Below are 22,663 nucleotides of genomic sequence, written 5' to 3' on the forward strand. Positions count from 1 at the left end.
TCCCTCCCTATCTATCTATCTATCTATCTATCTATCTATCTATCTATCTATCTATCTATCTATCTATCTATCTACCTACCTACCTACCTACCTACCTACCTACCTACCTACCTACCTACCTACCTACCTACCTACCTAATCTATCATCTAACTGAACATTTTTAAACACATTTCCTGGTTTTATCTCCCCAGATTTCTAGCTCAGAACAGCCATGATAATTCCTCATTTTCTTTGGGTGGAATTTTTGTCCTCCTGTGTCACTTAGACTTAGTGACACATGTCCCCAACTCCCCGCCTAATGGCCTGTCTGCAGATGAGCTGTTATTTATGACAGTCGTGTAGAATAAAATTGATTGTCTTCTGAAATTAATCTTTCGTTTGCCTCCAGCTCTGTTAATATGGGGCATGCAGTTGCTTGCTTTTCAGAAATACTGTTTAATCACATTAGGATCTCGCCTTCTCCGTTTTCCCTTCTCTTCGCTAAACTATACTTCCCCTCCTCTCCTCCCCTTGCCCAAACACCCCTGTCTCTCTCAGCTGGGGAAGATTATTGTCCAAACGAACAGTGAAGGCACTGTCTTTCACTTCTCTTTATGATTAAATTATGCAAATGATTTATCTCTTGCCCTTCCACACACTAATCATCTAATTAGGAATGTTGTGTCAAAGGATAGTTTGACTAGGGAGGAGGAGGAGGAGGAGGAGGAGGAGGAGGAGGAGGAGGAGGAGGAAGGGAACAGAAGGGAAATGAGGAGGGGGAGATGAAAGACTTAAAGTTGGTTGGGGCTTGCAGTGTTTTTTCTCCTTTTCTTTAGAATTGTAGTTTTTACGCAAGGATAGGGTGGGATGAGAGACTGAGCACCAAAGAATGGAGGCCTTTGAACTCTGGTGCTGGAGAAGACTCCTGCGAGTCCCTTGGACAGCAAGGCGATCAAACCGGTCAGTCCTCCATGAGATCAACTCTGACTGCTCTTCAGAAGGCCAGATCCTGAAGAGGAAACTCAAAGACTTTGGCCACCTAATGGGAAGGAAGGACTCCCTGGAGAAGAGCCTCATGCTGGGAACGATGGAGGGCAAAAGAAGAAGGGGACGATAGAGAATGAGGTGGCTGGATGGAGTCACTGAAGCAGTTAGCGTGAGCTTAAATGGACCCTGGGGGATGGTAGAGGACAGGAAGGCCTGGAGGAACGTTGTCCATGGGGTCGCGATGGGATGGGCATGACTTTGCAACTAACAACAACAACAACAACAGGGTGGGATGCTCGTCAGAGAGGTGTTTCCTGATGGGGGGGACCATCAGAGGAGGATGATAAGATTGGCGGAGGGTTAGGAAACCCAAGGCTTTTGAGGTATAGCTGAAAGAACCAGAGTGATGTAGCGTGAAGAAGACATGGAGGAGGAAAGGTCCTAAGGTGGTTTGCAGCTCTTGCAAAGATTGATGGTCCCAGAATGGCGTTGGGCTGCATTTTCTACAACATTGTGATGTCCTCAGGCTCAACTTCATTATTTGTTTCCTACAATTTGTCCAAGAAGCAAGACAGGGCACGGCCCTCTGATTGCTTTTTCCTGGACCAACCAGACAGGGTGTATAAACAGAGAACAACCCCCATTCCCTTCTACCGTGTTTCCCCCAAAATGTATTTTCTTTTGACCCCCTGAAATAAGCACTCGGCCTTATTTTCGAGGAGGTCTTCTTATTTTTGAGGTGCAGGAGGCGGCGAGCGTGGTCACCTCATGGCTGCTGCTGTGTTGCAGTATTTTCGGGGAGGGCTTATTTTAGCGCATGCACATCAAAAGCCCGATTGGGCTTATTATCCAGGCAGGTCTTATTTTGGGGAAAACAGGGTAGGATACTGATGATGTTACCTAGTTGGGTAATGAAACGTTTGCAAGAAAACAAGCTCAGAAGAGCATCAAGGTTCTTACCATCTTCCTTTCTCCTCCTCCTCCTTCTTCCCTCCCTCCCTCCCTCCCTCCCTCCCTCCCTCTCTCTCTCTTCTCCCTTTCTATTTCTCCCCCACTCCACATAACCCACCACCAGCACTGGTGATGTTACCTACTTGGATCATGAAATATCTGCACGGAGACAACCAAATTCAGATAGTAGCAAGGACACCCCCCTCCCCCGGTTGTCTTCCCTTCCTCTCCTCTTCTTCTTTTCCCTCCTCCTCCTCCTTTCCACAGACCACACTCCTTTCTAGCACAGATGTTTCCTAGTTGGGTCATGAAACATCTGCAACAAAACAACCAAGCTCAGAAAGCACCAGGGACTCCACAGTAGTCATCCTCCTCCTCCTCCTCCTCCTCCTCCTCCTCCTCCTCCCTCTCCACCTCCCCTCCTTCTCTTTCCTGCTATGGAAAGATCTGCACCCTTAAGTTTGCTACCTTCCCAGCTGGTTTTTGACAAGTAAAGTCATTGGGGAAGCCGGCAGGTCATGGTCATCTAATGTCTCACATAACAGCCACATCTCTTCGTGGCCAATTTTCCAGGACATGCTGGTCGTATGTCGAGGATTATCTGCAAATTGCTAAGTCGGCTGCAAGTTGCCCGATTGTATTTTCCTTCTCTCTAGGCAAGCGTACTGAATCCCCGCTGCTTAGACCATTAAACATAAACACACACGCACACTTGATCATCTTCGCTTGTGTTCCTCTGTCCTGAAATCTTCCCCTTTCACGCTGCGACAATGGGGGTGAATGTTAATGAAACCATGCGCAAGTTCGCCCCCAGAGCAGTAATTTCCTGATAATTGCTTAGGTAAGAAGAAACACGAGTTCTCGCCCCTGTAAAGGTGTCCCGCCACACGGCTCATCCGGCGCTGATTATTTGCTACTTGATCGCGTAGAGTGAAATTGCCCCCGTAACTCTGCAGAAAATGACTTGCGTCGTAATCTTAATGACCCTGCCGGCTTGGGAACAGTCCTCAAACCGTTGATTGGCCTATGAACCGGCCGAAGGCGGAACAGCTGGTCTCCGTGAATAGCGAGGCGCTACGGAGAGGCCCTTCCTGCTTCTCTGAATTCAGCAGGGTTGTTTCTCGCTCTCTTATTCGGTCTCTGCTCTTTGTTTGGCTCAGGAGTAGAAAAATACAGACCATCTGAGTTGGAAAGGGACCTTAGAGGCTTTCTAGTCCAGCCCCCTGTTCAAGTAGGAGATCCTAGGCTGATGGACCCCAGCCTTTTGGGCACCAGGGACCAGTTAGTTAGTTAGTTAGTTAGTTAGTTAGTTAGTTAGTTAGTTAGTTTAGTTAGTTTAGTTAGTTTACTTAGTTAGTTAGTTAGTTAGTTAGTTTACTTTATTGTCATTGCACCTTGTACAGTGGAATTAAATGCGATCTTCAGTGTACAATGACAGTTCAGGTTGTGGTTGTTAAGGAATCATGTGCAGTCATTAAGCACAACATCAGGGGGCGGCTGGTTTCCTCATTGACTTGACTTATTGGAAGCTGGCAGTGAAGATCACAAGTGGGGATGTAATGGTGTTCTGTGGAGAGAAGGTTTTTCCGTGGACCAGATAAGGTGTAGTTTTGCATGCTGCCTGCAACCCAATGAGGGGGCTTCGCTTGTTTGCGCGGAACAGTTTCTGGTATGCCATGGCCCGGTGCCGGTCTAAGAACCGGGGGTTGGAGACTTCTGCCCTAGACCATTTCAGACAAATAGTGTGACTCCTTCCTCTTGGTTATCCAATGGTGGTTGGGAAAGACTTTCCCAGAATTGATGACGAAGAAGAATCTTTTTGTTGATGCTGCTACCATCAGTTGAAGGTTTTCTTGTGTTGCAATTTGGCCAGGTTGCGGTGACGTAGCTGGGTCGACGTCGTTCAAAAGCGCAAGTGGTCCTCAACTTATGACCACGATTGGGGCCAGAATTTTCGTTGCCAAGCAAGGAAGTTGTTAAGTCATTAATGCCTGATTTTGCCACCTGTATTGCCACGGGTTTTTTTTAAGCGAATCATTGCAGTTATTCGGGGATTCGTGGTCGTTAAGCGAACCTGAAGCAATTGTCTTTGTTTCAGAAGCTCTCTGGGAAGGTTGCAAACAGCTGTCCACAGGACCCCGAGATCCTGCCATTGTCACTCACATACACACACACACACAAACACACAGAAAATGTTTGCCAAACACTTGAAATCTGATCAGGTGACCATGGGCATTCTGTGAGATTTTAAGTGCAAGGACCAGGCATTGGTCATGTTTTTAGTGACTTTGAATGATTACTAAATGAATAGTTGTTAGCCAGGGACTACCTGTAGTAATAATGGAGGGACCTTAGCAGTTTGCCAGTCACCTGGCAACCACTGATCTCATCTATGTACAACTGCGGGTATCAGGTTAGTAAGAACCAGTTTCTTTGAACGTAGCTAAATTTTGTTATGCAGGTGGTCCAATTTTGCCCCGTGTTACCATCCGTCTTGCCACATTTGTTAAGCGAATCACTGCAATTGTTAAGTTAGCAACATGGTTGTTAAGTGAATCTGGCTTCCCCCATTGACTTCGCTTGTCGCAAAAGGAGATTATGTGACCTCGGGACACTGCAACCGTTATAAGTTCATGCCAGTTGCCAAGTGTCTGAATTTTGAATGACATGATCAAAGGGATGCTTGAAAGGTCGTAAGTGTGAAAAATGGCCATAAGTCACTTTTTTTTGGTGCTGCTGTAACTGACTGGTTACTAAATGAGCTGTTGTAAGTTGAGGACCACCTGTACTGTATGCAGAATTAGCTAGACTCTCACTGCCCCTTGATAATCCACCACCAATTGTATTATTGTGTCTCTTCTATTTTTACATATCATCATTATATCTTTTATTCATTAAACATGAAACTTAGCCAACTGAACATTTAAAAATGCATCACAAATACCATTGACTGGTGCTAATGGTGGATACGGGTTGCTGCCAGCATCCTAGGTATCAACCAAGTACCTTCTTAAAATGTACAATGTTCTGAGTAGTGCAGTTTTTTGCAGTTCCGCTGTTGTTATTGCAGGAAGCTGCAATTTCTTGATGTTTTATAAAATTCTTGGACATGGTACCAAGTGCCCCGATGACGATGTGTATCACTGTTTTTATTATTATTATTATGTGGTTAATCTTTGGTGAGATTCACAGCCTTTGGGGCTGGTTGGCAGCTCAACAGTTCAAGTCCTAACCAAGGACCTAGGAACTGTTAAGGTAACATTGGAGGATATAAGCTGTTCCAAGTAGGGTGATTTTTTGTAGAATCAGAATGTTCAAGTCTGATAAATTTAAATTTTTCAAATAGCGAGGTAGCCCTTTAGGTATTGCTCCAAGGGCTCTAATTACAATCGGGACAACACACGATTTCTTTTTCCATAGTCGCTCAATTTGCAAGTCCCGGTACTTTGTGATTTTTTCTTGCTGTTTATCTTCAATTCGTGCATCTCCAGGTATTGCAATGTCAATGAACCATACTTTTTTCTTTTCAACTATTGTTATGTCAGGTGTGTTGTGGGCCAAGTGCCTGTCAGTATGAATTCTGAAGTCCCACATGATCTTGACTTTCTCGTTCTCTAAAACCTTCTGAACCTGATGTTCCCAGTGGTTTTTGCTGTACTCAGATCCAAACTTTTGGCACACTTTCCAGTGAATGATCTTAGCAACGGGGTCATGGCGTTGTAGGTAGTCAGTTTGTGAAATTTTGCTGCACCCACTGATCAAGTGGTTGACTGTCTCGTCTTTCTCATTACAGAGGCGACATTTGCTGTTGGTAGTAACATGTTGAATTTTTGCCTTCATGTAGTTTGTGTCTAAGGCTTGTTCTTGAGCTGCCAAAATAAAGCCTTCTGTTTCTTTTTTCAGTGCTCCTGATCTTAACCAGTTGCAAGTTAGCTTTTGGTCAGCTTTGCCTTCAATACTTTTCAAGTATTGGCTATGCATAACTTTGTTTTCAGCTCGCTTCTCAATTATTTCTTTCTTTCAAACTTTTAACTTAGTTGTCTTCAAAAGGCCTCCTTTATTTACTTCCTTAATCATTGGTTCTTCACTTTTCTGGATGTAATCATTCAAGCTGTGTTTTTCTTCTTCCACAGTCTGTTTTACTTGTAGGAGTCCTCGACCACCGTCTGCTCTTGGTAGATGTAATCGGTCAACATCACTTTTAGGGTGCAAAGCATGATTCATTGTCATAAGCTTCCTTGTTTTTCTGTCCAAATTGTCCAATTCCATCTGGGTCCAGTCAATTATTCCTGCAGAGTATCGAATCACAGGTATAGCCCAGGTATTTATGGCTTTTATAATGTTTCCTTCACTCAATTTGGACTTTAATATCTTGCAAATTCATTGAATGTACTTGGCTGAAGTTAATTCCTTGACTTTATTATGCATTAAGTCAGAGGCCTCTAAAATCCCCAAGTACTTGTAGCCTTCTTCTGGTTTTACTGCCTTTATCATTTCTTCATTCTCAAGTTCTATTCCATCATCTTTTTTTTTAGCAATAGCAATAGCAGTAGACTTATATACCGCTTCATAGGCCTTTCAGGCCTCTCTAAGCGGTTTACAGAGAGTCAGCATATTGCCCCCAACAATCTGGGTCCTCATTTTACCCACCTCGGAAGGATGGAAGGCTGAGTCAACCCTGAGCCGGTGAGATTTGAACCGCTGACCTGCTGATCTAGCAGTAGCCTGCAGTGCTGCATTTAACCACTGCGCCACCTTGGCTCTTCTATGATATTGCCTGCTTTGGTTACCATTGTTGTACATTTGTCAATTCCAAACTGCATAACGATGTCTTGGCTAAATTTTTTTGTGCTTTCAATTAATAAATTCAGTTCAGCTTTTGTTTTACCTAACAGCTTCAAATCATCCATGTACACCAAGTGCGAAGTTTTCAGTCCTTTCTATCCATAGTTCATCTTCTTCAAAATGATTGTCAGTGGTAGCATTGAGAGTATAAAAAGTAGGGGTGAAAGGGAATCGCTCTGGAAAATGCCTCGTTTATTATTATTATTATAAACTTTTATTAATTAAACATGAAACTCAGTCAACTGAGCATTTAAACATGTATTATTATTGACCGGTGCTGATGGTTGATACAGGTTGCTGCCAGCATCCTAGGTATCAACCAAGTATCATCATCATCATCATCATCTGGTTAATCTTTGGTGAGATTCACAGCCTTTGGGGCTGGTTGGTAGCTCAACAGCTCGAGTCCTAACCAAGGACCTAGGAACTGTTAAGGTAACGTCAGAGGATATAAGCTGTTCCAAGTAGGGCGATTTTTTGTAGAATCAGAATGTTCAAGTCTGATAAATTTAAAATTTCCAAATAGTGAGGTAGCCCTTTGGATATTGCTACAAATTATAATAATTATTATAATTTGGATTATTATTATTATATTTTATTCATTAAACAGGAAACTCAGTCAACTGAACATTCAAAAATGTATCAGAAATACCATTGACTGGTGTTGATGGTTGATACGGGTTGCTGCCATCATCCTAGGTATCAACTACTGCTGCTGCTGCTGCTGTTGCTGCTGCTGCTGCTGCTGCTGCTGCTGCTACTACTACTACTACTATCATGTTTCTTGTGACTCCCGAAATAAGCGCTTTCCTTATTTCCGAGGAGGTCTTATTATTATCTTTGAGGTGCAGGAGGCGGCGAGCGTGGTCACCTCATGGCTGTTGCTGTGTTGCAATATTTTTAGGGAGGGCTTATTTTAGCGCATGCGCTCAAAAGACCGATTGGGCTTATCTGGGGAGATCTTATTTTTCGGAGAAACAGACTACTACTACTACTACTACTACTACTACTACTACTACTACTACTACTACTACTACTATTACTACTCATACTGCTGCTGCTACTACTACTACTACTACTACTACTACTACTAATAATAATAATAATAATAATAATAATAATAATAATAATTCTAAATTTACCTGACTTGAACATTCTGATTCTACAAAAAACCACCCTACTTGGAACAGCTTATATCCTCCGATGTTACCTTAACCGTTCCTAGGTCCTTGGTTAGGACTCGAGCTGTTGAGCTACCAACCAGCCCCAAAGGCTGTGAATCTCACCAAAGATTAACCACATAATAATAATAATAATTGCTTTCATTTGTAACTCTGGTCTGACCATGATGAAAATCAATTGCTTTAGTTTAGTAGTTTGCCACTTGCCAAGAGAAGGAGAAAGCAGAGATATTTTTTCTTAAACTGCTTATCTGACATGATTGTTCAGGGAAAGCTGAGCGCATACCGTCTTTTTGAAAACTGAAACAATGATATTTTTACTCTTCTCTGCTCTGCTGACTTCTGGTCTGCAGCTTTGATGATGCCAAAGTTTCTTTTTCTCCCCAAATTGAGCTCTTGCCTTCACCTACTTAGAGATCCTTGAAGAGCAGAGGAGAAATATAGGTCCAATGGGAAAGTGCAATCCATTACATGATAAAATTAGACTCTCCACATCCTCTGGCCCAGGTTCTCCTGCCAAAAATTTAATTTGAGAAGGATGACTTCTATTTAGCATGCTTTAAAAGATGCACTCGTAATAATAATAATAATAACTCCAGGGCAAATCTTCTTCCTTAAAGATAAAGGTTCCCCTTGCACATATGTGCTAGTCGTTCCCGACTCTAGGGGGCGGTGCTCATCTCTGTTTCAAAGCTAAAGAGCCAGCGCTGTCTGAAGATGTCTCTGTGGGTCATGTGGCCGGCATGACTACCGTATTTTTTAGAGTATAAGACGCAACCTCAAAAAAGAGGCTGAAAATCTGGGTGCATCTTATACACTGAATACAGCAATTTTTTGCCTCCTGAAACTCCGCCCCTTCACCAAAATGACCGTGCATACCGTTATGGAGGCTTTCAGAGAGCTCCTGGGGGCTGGGGAGGCCAGAAATGAGCAAAAGAAATGGGCTGTTTCCCCCCCCCCCCCAACCCCCAGCAGCACTCTATAAGCCTCCATAAGGCTATGCATGCAATTTTTTGATAAAAAACGGGCCAGTTTTTGTGAAAAACAGTCCATTTTTTGCTCATTTTTGCCCCCACCCCCACCCCGGAGCACTCTGCAAGCCCCCTCCAAGGCTATTCATGCCCTTTTTTTTTTTGAAAAAAATCACGGGCCCATTTTTGCGAAAAGCAGGAGGTTTTCAGAGTGCAAAACCTCCCCCCTCTTTTGGAAAGCTCTTTAACTGATTGATGAGAATTACATTGATCAAGTGCTGTGCCAGCAGAAACAAAGTCTTAGGTGCTGCAGATTGTCAGTGATTTCCTTCTCCAGCACAAGGATACACCTGGAAACGTCTACCTACCTACCTACTCTCTCTCTCCCCCTACCTACTGTATTTCTCTCTCTCTCTCTCTCTCTCTCTCTCTCTCTCTCCCTCCCTCCCTCCCTCCCTCCCTCCCTAAATTATTCTCAGTGGAGAATTTTTTTACCATAATAGCAATAGCACTCAGACTTATATTCCGCTTCACAGTGCTTTACAGCCATCTCTAAGCAGTTGAAAGAGTCAGCATCTTGCCCCCAACGATCTGGGTCCTCATTTTAGCCACCTTGGAAGGTTGGAAGGCTGAGTCAACCTTGAATCAATCAGGATTGAACTGCTGGCAGTGGCCAGAGTTAGCCCATAATACTGCATTCTAGCTAGAGGGAGGGAGGGAGGGAGGGAAGGAAGGAAGGAAGGAAGGAAGGGCGATAGCAATAGCACTTATACTTATATACCACTTCACAGTGCATTACAGCTTTCTCTAAGCGGTTTACAGAGTCAGCCTATTTCCCCCAACAATCTGGGTTCTCATTTTGGAAGGATGGAAGGCTGAGTCAACCTTGAGTCTGGTGAGATTCGAACTCCTGGCAGTGGGCAGAGTTAGCCTGCAATTCTGATCCTGGGAATTATACTACTTTGGGTAAATTGAGTGTCCCAGGGTCATGTCATCTCCTTTTTGCGATTCACGTAACAACCGTGTTACTAATTTAACAACTGCACTGATACCCTTAACAAACTGCGTAAAATGGAGCACAATTCAATTTAACAAATGTCTCTCTTAGTAACATACATTTTGGCCTGAATTGTGGGCATATGTCGGGGACTGCCTGTAGTAGCACGATAAAATTACAGGTAGTCCTTGACTTACAGCCATCTGTTTAGTGACTGTAGAACGGCACTAAAAAAATGACTTATGCCCATTTTTCACAATTTACAGCTTTTGCACCATCCCCAGTGTCATGTGATCACAGTTCGGGCGCTTGACAACTGGCCTGTATTTGTGACGGTCGCAGCATCCCAAGGTCACATGACCGCCATTTGAGTCCTTCCCCACTGGCTTTTGACCAGCAAGGTCCACGGGGGAAACTGGGTCCACTTAATGACTATATGGTTCACTTAACAACCACAGTGACTTGCTTAATTGTAGCAAAACAATGGGCAAAATCAGGCGTGTCTCACTTAAGGACCAGCTCGCTGAGCAACAGAGATTCTGGTTCCAATGGTGGTCATAACTAGAGGCCTGCACCTTGTGGTATTTTTAATGATGGGCAACCACGACTGTCTTATGCTGCAACGTTTTCCTGCCTCTCAAACGTCGAGGCGCCGATTTGTGAAACTCCAAAAGCCCAGCTCAGTTAGCTTCATGCTTGTTAAAAATTGTTCTGAAGATAAAAGGATGAAATAAATTTTAACTTGCAAATAATGACATTTCCTTCCCCAAGAAGGGCTTGCTGACACTCCAATTGTTCCTATTTATTAGCTGTGATTTATTTGCCGAATTCCAGCAGGGAACCACACAAAGGTCTCTAAGTTGCAGGCTGAGATAAATTGTGTATTTTGAAATGTTATTGAGCTAATTAAAACGGAAACCACATTAAAAATATATTAAAAGGAAAGCAGGGTAACTCTTTGGTGGTTTGAAAGTTATTTACTTTCATTGACGGCAGATTGTTTACCTCCAGTGCTTTGGGGAGGAATACCTTCGACCTATACACCTGTGTTCACCATCGTGGTGCTCTGTGCTGTGTTTTAAGGAATTTAGCCTGTTTTAAGTCTTAATTCTCATGCAAATGATGAAAAGCGCCGGATTAAATTGGGCTAGAGTTTGATTTCCTTTTAGAAGCTCTTTGTTACTTGCTAAGAACATTCCGACTGCTGTGATCCTCCGATATTGTTGGAAAACAAGTCAGCAATTCTCAGGGTTAACAGTAGCTCGTCCTATTTGGGAAGGCCAGCAATAACACTTAGACTTATATACCGCTTCACAGTGCTTTACAGCCTTCTCTAAGTGGTTTTACAGAGTCAGCATATTTCCCCCAACAATCTGGGTGCTCACTTGACTGACTTTGGAAGGATGGGAGGCTGAGTCAACCTTGAGCTGGTCTGAATCGAATTGCTGGCAGTTGGCAGAATTAGTTTGCAAATACGGCCTTTTAACCACTGCACCACTACGGTTCTTATATAGCAATAGCACTTAGATTTATATACTGCTTCACAGTGCTTTTAAGCCTTCTCTAAGTGGTTTTACAGAGTCAGCGTATTGTACCCAACCATCTGGGACCTCATTTTACCAACCTTGGAAGGCTGGAAGGCTAAGTCAATCTTGAGCTGGTCAGGATTGAACTGCTGGCAGTGGGCAGAATTAGCCTGCAATACTGCATTTTAACCACTGGGAGGGAAAAAAGGAAGGAAGGAAGGACAGTAGTATTAGCAATAGCTCTTAGACCTATATGCCACTTTTACAGCCCTTTAAATGATTACAAAGTCAGCATTTCCCCCCCAACAATCTGGGTCCTCATTTGACCGACCTCAGAAGGATAGAAGGCTGAATCAACCATGAGCCTGTCCAGGATCGAACTGCTGGCAGTTGGCAGAATTAGCCTGCAATACTGCCTTCTAACCACTATGCCACCATGGCTCCTACAGATAGCCCCTTAACTTATAAACCATTTGTTATTTCAGAGCTGATTCTTGAGTTAGGTTCTATTTGTCGCTTTTATTCCCCACCTATAAAAACCCAATGGCGTCGGTTGCAACTTGGCATTTCTTACTCCTGTGTGCGTTCTGTCGACACTTAATTGAAATAGCTAATTAAGTCACCTTGTGCCTGAAGTCAACAGCTGATCGAAAGCCTAACAAATGGAAAGATTGCTTGCAGTACATGTACATGTTTTAGTTCTCAAAGTTTTTCCAGAAAAAGAAAGGAGTAAACTCGCATTGGGAATAAAGGTAAAGGTTCCCCTCGCACATATGTCCTAGTGATTTCTGACTCTAGGGGGCAGTGCTCATCTCTGTTTCAAAGCCGAAGAGCCAGCGCTATCCAAAGACATCTCCGTGGTCATGTGGCCGGCATGACTCAATGCCAAAGGTGCACGGAACGCTGTTACCTTCCCACCAAAGGTGGTCCCTAATTTTCTACTTGCATTTTTACCTGCTTTCGAACTGCTAGGTTGGCAGAAGCTGGGACAAGTAATGGGAGCTCACTCTGTTACGCAGTCCTAGGGATTCGAACCGCCAAACTGCCGACTTTCTTTCTTATCGACAAGGTCAGCGTCTTAGCCACTGAGCCACTGTGTCCCATGCATGGGGAGTAGTGACTGTAAATTACATTTCTCGGTGCGATGATCTGGAGAACTTAAGAACATGGAATTTTGGCTTTGATGGGGAAGGGTTTCTACTGGCATGTCGGAATTTTGATCATGTGACTTATATGATGATGTTGCAACGGTCTTTAAGGGTGAAAATCAGTCATGTAAATCACTTTTTTTTCAGTGCCGTTGTGACCGTCACTAAACAAACCGTTGTAAATTGAAGACTAACCTGTATGTTTCTTCTGGAAAGCGTTTCAAGGATTGATTATGAACAGTGGACTGTATTCCTTACGTTTCAGCTTATTGGTTTTAGCACTTAATTGAAAATTAGATTGGATTTACTGTACTGTCTTAATTATATTGATTTTTCCTATTGTGTTTTCTGTGTAACTTTTGTAAGTCACCTAGTTTCTGGTTGATTTCAGAGAAATCTCACATGCAAACATATAAATCTCTGTACTGCAGGATTCACCTTTCTTCGTAAGCTACTATCCAAAAAAGAGAAAAGAATTTGGAATTTTTAGCCTGCAAAACTGGCCTTATTAGCAAATTCACAAACAAAGTAAAAGAATACAAACATATAAAAATGTGGACCTTATTGCATATAAAATTAGTATTTATTATAAAGCATCTTTCCCCTCACATTTAATTGCATTTTAAGATGCAAAGATGCATTAAAATACAGATGTTAGCAAGTTGACCTCCAGAGAAACCAGTGGCAAACAGAAGTGGCTAACTACTATTGAAGAATGCTGTTGTTTTATTTAAAACTAGCTGGATACCCAGGCTTCGTGACGAAACTATATGATCGGACAATGCAGGAGAAATCCGGTTCAATCCTTTGGCTCAGGGATGGTCAGTGATTGAAACACATAAGGGAATATCTCTCCCGCTGCCTTGAGTTCAGAAGCAGTTCCATAGGTGGAAGGCGGAGACATTTTGGTGAGGTACCGATGTTTAGTACTGTAAGGAGTCCAGAGTCTTGAGTAAAGGAGTGGAACGTCTGCCAGTTTGAACTGAGGTAACGGAATGTGAGGCAACTGGCAGTTGAAACAGAGTTCTTTTCAGGTGGGGAGGGGGAGTAGAATGTCTAACTCCTTGGCATTAGTGTGTATTAATTACTGCATAAGAAATACTAATTATCTGATGGTCATTTTGAAAAATCCTTTCTTAGCGAGCACCTAGAAGCCAAGAGAAACATACATGCAAAATTTCAAGTTTGTAGGCTTTACAGTTCTGGAGATTTTGTGATGAGTGAGTGGTATTTGGCTTATATATATACTAGTCTCCCTTTATTTATTTATCAGCACAAATACAACACACACACACACACACACACACACACACACACACACACACACACACATATATATATATATTCACTCTCTGGATAATTTCTTAGACATCTGCATAAGAAGTGTGCTCGAATTTCATTATTCTGTTATTCCACATGCTATAGTTGACTGCAATTCCTTTGCAAGTTTCATAAATTACAGCAAACTCTACATTACCAATAAAATGGGGAGAGGGGACATTCATTACTTAAATCTCAAGGTCTATTCATCCCTGTTTACATGCTTTACCTAATGGCAGCACGTGTGCAAAACCACATCATTTGTGTAATGATGATGTTACACAGATGATAGAAATCGACATAGATGTAATTAAAGGTACATCTAACTCAGTCTGGATGATTTTAGATTGACAGACTCGGGAAGATATTTTGTTGTTTGCTATCCAAAACGGGGCCCGTGAAATTACATTTTTATTGTGTTTGGGGTGAGATGTTAGATGTGGTTCTCATGAAGGAACAAAAATAATAACATCTCACATCAAGTGGGGATCTTGGCATCCAAATCGCCGTCAACCGTTTATGTTGGGGGGGGTAGGTTTTCTCCTTGTTTTGTTTTGCTTTCTGTTGTAGCAGCACAGTTTTGCCAATTCAACCTCCCAAATCTTTTGCCAATTCTTCCCGAGGAAGAATTTCTCCGCTTGAAATCGCCCGTAAATAAACTTTCTTCCTCCTTTGGCTGCCAGAAAAGTCTAAGGGGTCGGTGGCTGTGATGTTTGTGCCTTAAAAACCCTGGTTTATTGCAACCATCCGTCTTCACGGATATGCCCCGCAATGGGGACTTGGTAAAGCCATTACAAAGTGGCATACCCGTTCCATTTGCCTACAGTAAATAGAATGTCAAAAGTGTCAGAGGGAAATAAATAATCGGGCTGGTTAAAAGGGAGCCGAGATGGCTCAAAGCATCATTGAAAAAGATTGATTTATCTGGCCTGCTGTAATGACTGCAGATGTGAATCTGTTATTCTAGATGAGCAATGAATTTGATGAGCTGATAACACGAAGGCCGGCAAGGCCTGGTTTTAATTACTGATGAGGAATTTATTTGTGAAGGGCTGTGATTTACAAAGGGCGTGTTCGGCTATTGACAGGTGACCTTGGGGGTTGCTCTTTTTTCCCCCTTTTTCTTTTTTAAATGAAGAATAGAAATACAATACACATATTTTTAAAAATATATCCTCTGCTCTCTCGCAGAGGATTTGGGGCATGGCTTATATGTACCGGAATGGATGGGCTGCTGTCGGCTTTTAAAAGTTGTATCTATCCACATGTGTAATTTTTTTTCTGTTTTGTTCCAGTTTTTTTCCCCAAGTCAAGTCGTGCCTGGAGATGCCTTCTCTTCTCTTTGGCAATCTCCAGATCCGGGGAACTGTACTTCCTGGGCTGGGATAGCCAAATGTTGGGTGTGGATATCCAAAATAGCTGGAGGTCTAGGGTAGTGATGGTGAATATTTTCGACACCAAGTGCCACATACATGTGCGTCGTCGGAGAACCGGAAAACCTGAACACCAGCTGGTCTTTCGACATGTGCATGCACGCCAGCACCGGAAAGCCGAAGACAAGTTGGCCAGCCAGCGCATGCATGCCTGTTTTTGGGCTGTTTTGGGGGCCATTTTCAGACCATTTTCCCAGCTGTTTTTCAGGCAGTTTCCAGGACATTTCTCGGACCATTTTCAGGCCATTTTTTGGGCCAAAAACATCCCAGAAAATGGCCTGGAAAATGGAGCAGAAAATGGCCTGGGTTTGGGCCATTTTGAGGCCATCTTCCGGTGCTCCGGCGCCTGCGAAGACCAGCTGACGCCGGAAACCAGAAGACCAGCTGGCAATAATTAAATAAACAATATCAATCGTAATGATACTAGCAACAAAGTGATAGTCATAAGTAGAAAAAGAAATAGGTAACAGGAAGGATGAGAAAAATAATAGTAATACAGTCTTAGTAAATAGTTTGACTGTTGTGGGAATTATTTGTTTAGCAGAGTGATGGCATTCGGGGAAAAAACCTGTCCTCATGTCTAGTTGTTCTGGTGTGCAGTGCCCTATAGTGTAGTTTTGAGGGTAAAAGTTGAAACAATTTATGTCCAGGATGTGAGGGGTCTGTAGATATTTTCACAGCCCTCTTTTTGACTTCTGCAGTGTACAGGTCCTCAATAGAAGTTGGTAGCAATTGTTTTTTCTGTATTTCTGATTCTCCTCTGAAGTCTTGTTGGGTTGCAGAGCCAAACCAGACAGTTATGGAGGTGCTGATGACAGACTCAATAATTCCTCTGTAGAACTGTATCAGCAGCTCCTTGGGCAGTTTCAGCTTCCTGAGTTGGCACAGAAAGAACATTCTTTGTTGTGTTTTTTGATGACGTTTTTTGATATCAGGTGTCCATTTTAACTCTTGAGATATGAAAGAACCTAGAAACTTGATGCAGTGGCTCAGTAGCTAAGACAAGGAGCCAATCAGAAAGGTTGGCAGTTCAGCGGTTCCAATCCCTAGCACCGCGTAACGGAGTGAGCTCCCGTTACTTGTCCCAGCTTCTGCCAACCTATCAGTTCAAAAGCACATAAAAAATGCAAGTAGAACAATAGGAACCACCTTTGGTGGGAAGGTAACGGCGTTCCGTGCGCCTTTGGCATTTATTCATGCCGGCCACATGACCACGGAGACGTCTTTGGACAGCGCTGGCTCTTCGGCTTTGAAACGGAGATGAGCACCGCCCCCTAGAGTCAGGAACGGCTAGCACATATATGCGAGGGGAATCTTTACCTTTTGCCTTTAGAAACTTGAAGGTCTCTACCAGTGGTGGGTTTCAAAAATTGTTCAAACCTACTCTGTGGGTGTGGCGTCCTTTGTGGGAGTGGCTTGCTGCCCATGTGACTGGATGGGAGTGGCTTGCTGCCCATGTGACCGGATATGAAGATGCCGATGACACTTGTCAGAACCACCTTAAATTACCTCACAGACAGCACTGGCATGCATAAGGACATGATGTAAACTTGTTTTTTAAAAGGCATCTTTGGTTTGTGTTAAAACAAGTTCAACACACGCAATGTTCTGATTGCACCACAAACACAGTAGTCATCCTTACCTTTCATAGAGGCACTGAGTTTTATAAATATGAGCATGATAGTGTAGAATAATCATATCCAAGGACCAGTGGTGGGTTTCAAAAAATTTTGGAACCTCTTCTGTAGGTGTGGCCTGCTTTCTGGGTCCACTGGTGGAACCTCTTCTAACCGGTTCGGTTAGATTTGATGAACCGGTTCTACCAAATAGGTGCGAACTGGTAGGAACCCACCTCTGGTCTCTACTGTTGATACTGTTTTGTCTAGTATTGTAATTGTTTTATAAAGTATGGTGTTATTGTTGCTTCTAGGGTCATTGCTACTTGACTGTCTTTGAATCAAACGTTCTCCGGTAGTCTTCGGATTAAAAAAAAAAAGGGGGTACTTCTAATCCACCGAAGGAGCTTAAAAACCCCATGTTCAACATGCCACCTTTTGGCAGCAAATCCTGCTCGACGCTGTTGTGATATTGACTCACCGTAGATTTGGATTAATCATAGTTATTTCTCAAGGTACCGCTCCAAAGGTAGCTGCAGATATTATAGACGCCGATTGGTTTCGTAGTTAAAACTGACTGCTGTGAAAGAGCTCTTCAAAGTCACTTAATGGGAAGTCATCTGGAAGAATTTCTTCCTACCAAGAGACGGGCTTCGGCTCTTACCTTCCCTCAAGTGGAGTGAATTGGAAGAAAGAGTTGAAATCTCTGGGGTTGCATGCTCCATTGCTTGTCCTTGTTTGGAAAGGCAGGGCCGTGTCATTTATCCCATCGCCAGTTTTCACAGAGCTTTGGTTATCAAAGCATCTTAAAACACCAGCCTTCTCCAGATGTGGCAGGCTCCAGATGTGTTGGGATTGCTATTCCCATTCCTTTCCAGCCTGCATGTGACAAACACCTTGGGGATTATATATTTTTTTTATTATTATCGGCAATGCATCTGGCTTCGTGCATATTTCATTTTCCTAACCCCTGCTCCATGCAAAGCAGTTCTTGAAAACTGGCGTTTTTTTTCCGCCCAGAACCTGTTAGTCTTTTTAAGGGTCTCTCAATTTTTTCACATTCCACCTGCAAATAAAATTGGAGAAGGCGGTGATGTTTTTAGATAGTGTCCTGATGGATAAATTGCAGTCTCTAAAGTTGGTAAGGACGCAGTGGCTAAGACGCTGAGCTTGTCGATCAGAAAGGTCGGCAGTTCGGGGGTTCAAATCCCTAGCGCAGCATAACGGAGGGAGCTCCCGTTACTTGTCCCAGCGTCTGCCAAGCTAGCAGTTTGAAAGCATGTAAAAAATGCAAGTAGAAAAATAGGAACCATCTTCGGTGGGAAGGTAACAGCGTTCCGTGCGCCTTCGGCGTTGAGTCATGCCAACCACATGACCATGAAGACGTCTTTGGACAGCGCTGGCTCTTTGGGTTTGAAACAGAGATGAGCACCTCCCCCTAGAGTCAGGAACGGCTAGCACATATGTGCGAGGGGAACCTTTTACGGTTGGTAGTTTGAAATGAGGGCTGTTTAGGCAAAGGTAGTTGGGAAGTCTTGATGGATTTTGCAGTTTTCTGTGCTGCTCAGCGGAGGCTGAGTGGATGCATGTTGTAGTTTTAATCTATTCTCCCTGTTTTTTTAATTCTTTATATTTTTTAAGATTTGTTTTCTGTAAGCCGCCTGGAGTCCTTCGGGATTGGGCGGCCTACAAATCTATTAAATCAAATCAAATCAACTCTATCATCTTAAGCCCCTCTTTCTCAACCTTGGCAACTTTTACAATATGTGGACTGGGGAATTCTGGGAGTTGAGGTCCACCCGTTTTAAAGTTGCCAAAGTTGAGAAGCATTGCCCTGAGCAGTTTTAGTATTAATTGTTTGAGGCTTTGGGGTTATTTATTTATTATACATTTTGACATGGCCCCCACACACAGGTGAAATCCGGACACAATATTAAAAATCTGCAACGTAAAAACCCCTATCCAAAAGGTGCTTTTTCAAGTGGCAACTGGACTTTCTAGCTTTTTCCTTGAAGATGTTTCGCTTCTCATCCGAGAAGCTTCTGCAACTCTTCAGAACTGAAGAAGCTTCTCGAATGAGAAGCGAAATGTCTTCAAGGAAAAACCAGAAAGCCCAGTTGCTTCTTGAAAAAGCACCTTTTGGGACAACCATGACCTGGATGACTGAGACATAGACATAAAAACCCATAATTACCATTGCCACCCATGGCAGCAGAAACACAATCAAAGCAACCACTCAGATTTATCTCCATTTTGGCTTCCCAGGCCCGCTGACAAAACCATGTCGAGCACTGATGATGTTACCTAGTGTGGATAATGAAACGTCTGCAAGAAGGCAAGCAAGCTCAGAGAGCACCAAGGACTCCTCATTTCAACCCTGGTTTAAACATATTCTCCTTTATTAAAACCATGCCTTCACAGTCTTTCATAAGAGCAACAGAGTAGGGCAAGGGTAGTCAACCTTTTTCCAGAATGGGAGGAGGGAATGGTCACACGTGGGTTTTATCACAACCTGATTGGTCCAAGGCTGAGAGGAAATCTATAAATACCGGTGCCTGTCCATTGCTAGCCCAGATTCTCTCAGCCTGGTCCAAGCTGTAGAGTAGTTGGATAGGTTCTGTTTGTTTTCTCCTTTTGGGTGAGTTCTATTCAGTCTGATTCCTATTTGGCTAATTGGGCACTTTAAATTTAAATTCTAAATTGATCTGCTGCGGCCCCAAGGGACAGATCTCTGCCTCGGGCGGCTGGGGGAGGGCCCAGTGGGGCACTAGTCTCCCCCCCGCAGGCCAGGAACCTTTGCCCGTCCCCGGGTGCGGGGGTGCGGTTCCATTCAAACTGCTTCGTTCAAACTACTTGAAAAGGCTGTTTTTTTGCAGCATTCAAACTGCTTCGTTCAAACTACTTGAAGAGGCTGTTTTTTGCAGCAGGAAAGTGAAAGAGAAACTTAAGCCTCGAGGCTCCAGCGAGCAGATCGCTCCAAAGGGGGCCCCTCGCTGCAGGCTTCCTTTGTTTGTGTTGCCGGGGAGACAGAGCAGGGGGGGAGAGCGGCTCTCCCTGCTCATTTTAAAGCGAAGCCGGCTAGGAAAGCCTGGCTGGGCTGCTGGTGATTAGTTCCAGCCCTTTTCTCCCGCGCACGAAGTTCCGGCGGCCATTTTGGAGGCTGCCACGTGCGTGAGGCCTGGCTCTTATCGACGGGCCTAGTGCGGCCTAGTGAGAGGCCTTGAGCCTAGGTCTCCCCACAGGCTTCAGGCCCTGGTCTCAGGTGGGACTTTGGAGGCCGATTCCTGCTCCTTTCATCGGACACGTGAGTGGGGCATGGACGAGGGAGCGGAGATTCCCCAGGGACAAGGGGCAGGCCCTACTGGGAGTGAGGAGGCCCTGGATCAGGAGGTGGGGAGGGGGGCTCCCCCTCAGAGATCCCTTTCTTCAAGGCGCCCCTCCAGTTCTGTCTCTAGGGATGAGGCAGCTCGCCATAGGGCGCTGGAAAGGACCTTTGCCAGGGCAGAAAGGCAGGCCCAGTCCTCCAAGCCTTTATCTAGGGACAGATCCAGGTCCCCTGTTAGGCCCACTTCAGAAAGGTCTCTACTTAGAGGTTTTAGCCCGGCTTCTTCATGCAGCTCCCCTGGTAGGTCGCAGGCCTTCTCCAGGAGGGGGCGTTCTCCATCCCCCATAGATGATCCTCTGGAGGGCACGTCCAGAGGCCCCTGTTCCCCCCAAAGGTTGGCTCCTCAGGGCCCTGCTTCTACTTATGGGGATGTGGAGGATCTGGATAATCTCCCTGAAGGGATTAAGAGGCTTATTTCGGCAGCCATCACTCGGGGCATTGCCCAGCGGGACAAAGGCTCCCTTTACTCTAGGCATGGGGGGCTGAACAGGGCTCAGTTTCGGGCTTCCTCCCCTTCCATGATCAGTGAGGCTTCCTTCCTGGGTGGGGGGGAGTTACCCCAGGAGATGGGATTCTCAGATGATGAGAATACCACTGTTTCGGAGGAACCTTCTTCTAAGGTCCTATTTATGCCCGCCTTGTTTAAAGTTCTCTTGGATAAGGCGAGGCACACCACCAAGGTCGGAACTGGGGATCCCTCTGTGCCCCCCCCAAGGGATCCCGACATGGTCATGTTCTCTGCCACGGCCACCAACAAGGAAGAGATCCCTGCCCCTCCCTTGTTCCTAGAGGTTCTGACCGACCAGTGGGCTAAACCTTCCACTTTCTCTTCTCCAGGTAGTACCGACCGTCGGCATTATAACATGGAGCAAACCTTTGCTCAGGCCGTTCAGCTCCCGACGGTTGACACCCCTGTGGCCGCATTGGTGTCCTCCTCCCCGGTGGTGTCGGGCGATGCGGCAGATAAGATGAAGCCGGAGGATAAGCGCGCAGAGCTTACTTTGCGGAAGAACTTCAATGCCACAGCGTGGGCCATTAAGGCGGCGGCCTCGGCTTCCTACTTTAATCGTGCCACGGTCATGTGGCTCAAGAAGCTGCAGGCACGCATTCCCATACAGGAGGACCGGATCCATCAGGATCTGGTCAAGATTCTGGCGGCGTGTCAGTTCTCAGCTGACGCGACCTTGGACACGGTCAAGTTTGCTTCTAGCGCCCTGGCCACCTCGGTCACCTCCCGTAGGCTCCTGTGGTTGCGCCATTGGCAAATGGACAACAAAGCCAAATGGGATTTGGCGGCTGCCCCCTTCAAGGGGCCCGATCTCTTCGGGGAGGCCCTTACTCGCATCCTCGTGGAGGATAAGGACAAGAAGAAGGTCCTACCCTCCACGGCTAAGAAGGCCGAGAACAAGTCACGTCCCTTCCGTAGGCAACGGTATAGGGCCCCTAACTTCGGCTATAACCAGCGCTTCTCTTCTTTCTCTTCTGACAGGCATTTCTTGGGGCAGCCCTTCCAGGACAGGAGCCGTTTCCAGGGCCAGGCTCGGTGGCCCTTTCGGGGGGGAGGCGGCCGTCCCTTCCGCAGGGGGAAGTGACTCGAACCCGAGTCATCCCATCGGCGGCCGCCTCGCTCTTTATGCGGACCGGTGGGACGACATCACGTCGGACGCCTGGGTTCGAGCCACGGTTCGTTACGGGTTCAGGTTAGAATTTCTCTCCACTCCTCCAAATCTCTTTCGGTCGTTCCCTCCATCCCGGAGTCGAGAGCGCCGCCGCCTGATGAGTCAGGCGATCGCCCACCTCCTCGAAATCCATGCGGTGGAGGCGGTTCCCGCAGGGGAACGGGGCCGGGGCCACTACTCAAATCTCTTCGTGGTCCCGAAGAGCACGGGGGGTTGGAGAGCAATTCTAGACCTCAAGCGCCTGAACAGGTTTCTGGTCTACAGGCGGTTCAAAATGTCATCGCTCAAGTCCATCCTTCAGGGCATCAGGAAAGGCGATTTCCTGGCCTCCGTGGATCTCACGGAGGCCTATCTTCATATCCCCATCCTGCCCGCTCATCGCCGGTTCTTGAGGTTCTCCCACGGGCCCCACCATTACCAGTACAGGGCTCTTCCCTTCGGCCTGGCCTCGGCCCCGAGGACCTTCACAAAGGTCCTGGCGGCTCTGGCGGCCCATCTGAGATCGGTCCCGGTCCGCCTCCAATGTTATTTAGACGATGTCTTGCTTCAGGCGGGCTCCCTGTCTCAGGCCGTTTCAGATCTTCAGATTACCATTCGAAGCCTCCAGGCCCTGGGGTTCTCGGTAAACTTCGAAAAGAGCCATC

General features: G+C 45.2%; 1 protein-coding gene across 2 annotated transcripts in view; it reads left to right on the forward strand.

Moving 5' to 3' along the window:
* Positions 1 to 22,663, forward strand: part of DACH2 (dachshund family transcription factor 2) — a 321,366-nt gene that overhangs the window by 20,005 nt on the left and 278,698 nt on the right. The gene's annotated exons all lie outside the window — the stretch shown is intronic.

Source organism: Thamnophis sirtalis, unplaced genomic scaffold (assembly GCF_051295495.1).
Source record: "Thamnophis sirtalis isolate CommonGarterSnake01/CBP01778 unplaced genomic scaffold, rThaSir2_p1.2 scaffold_13, whole genome shotgun sequence".
NCBI lineage: Eukaryota > Metazoa > Chordata > Lepidosauria > Squamata > Natricidae > Thamnophis > Thamnophis sirtalis.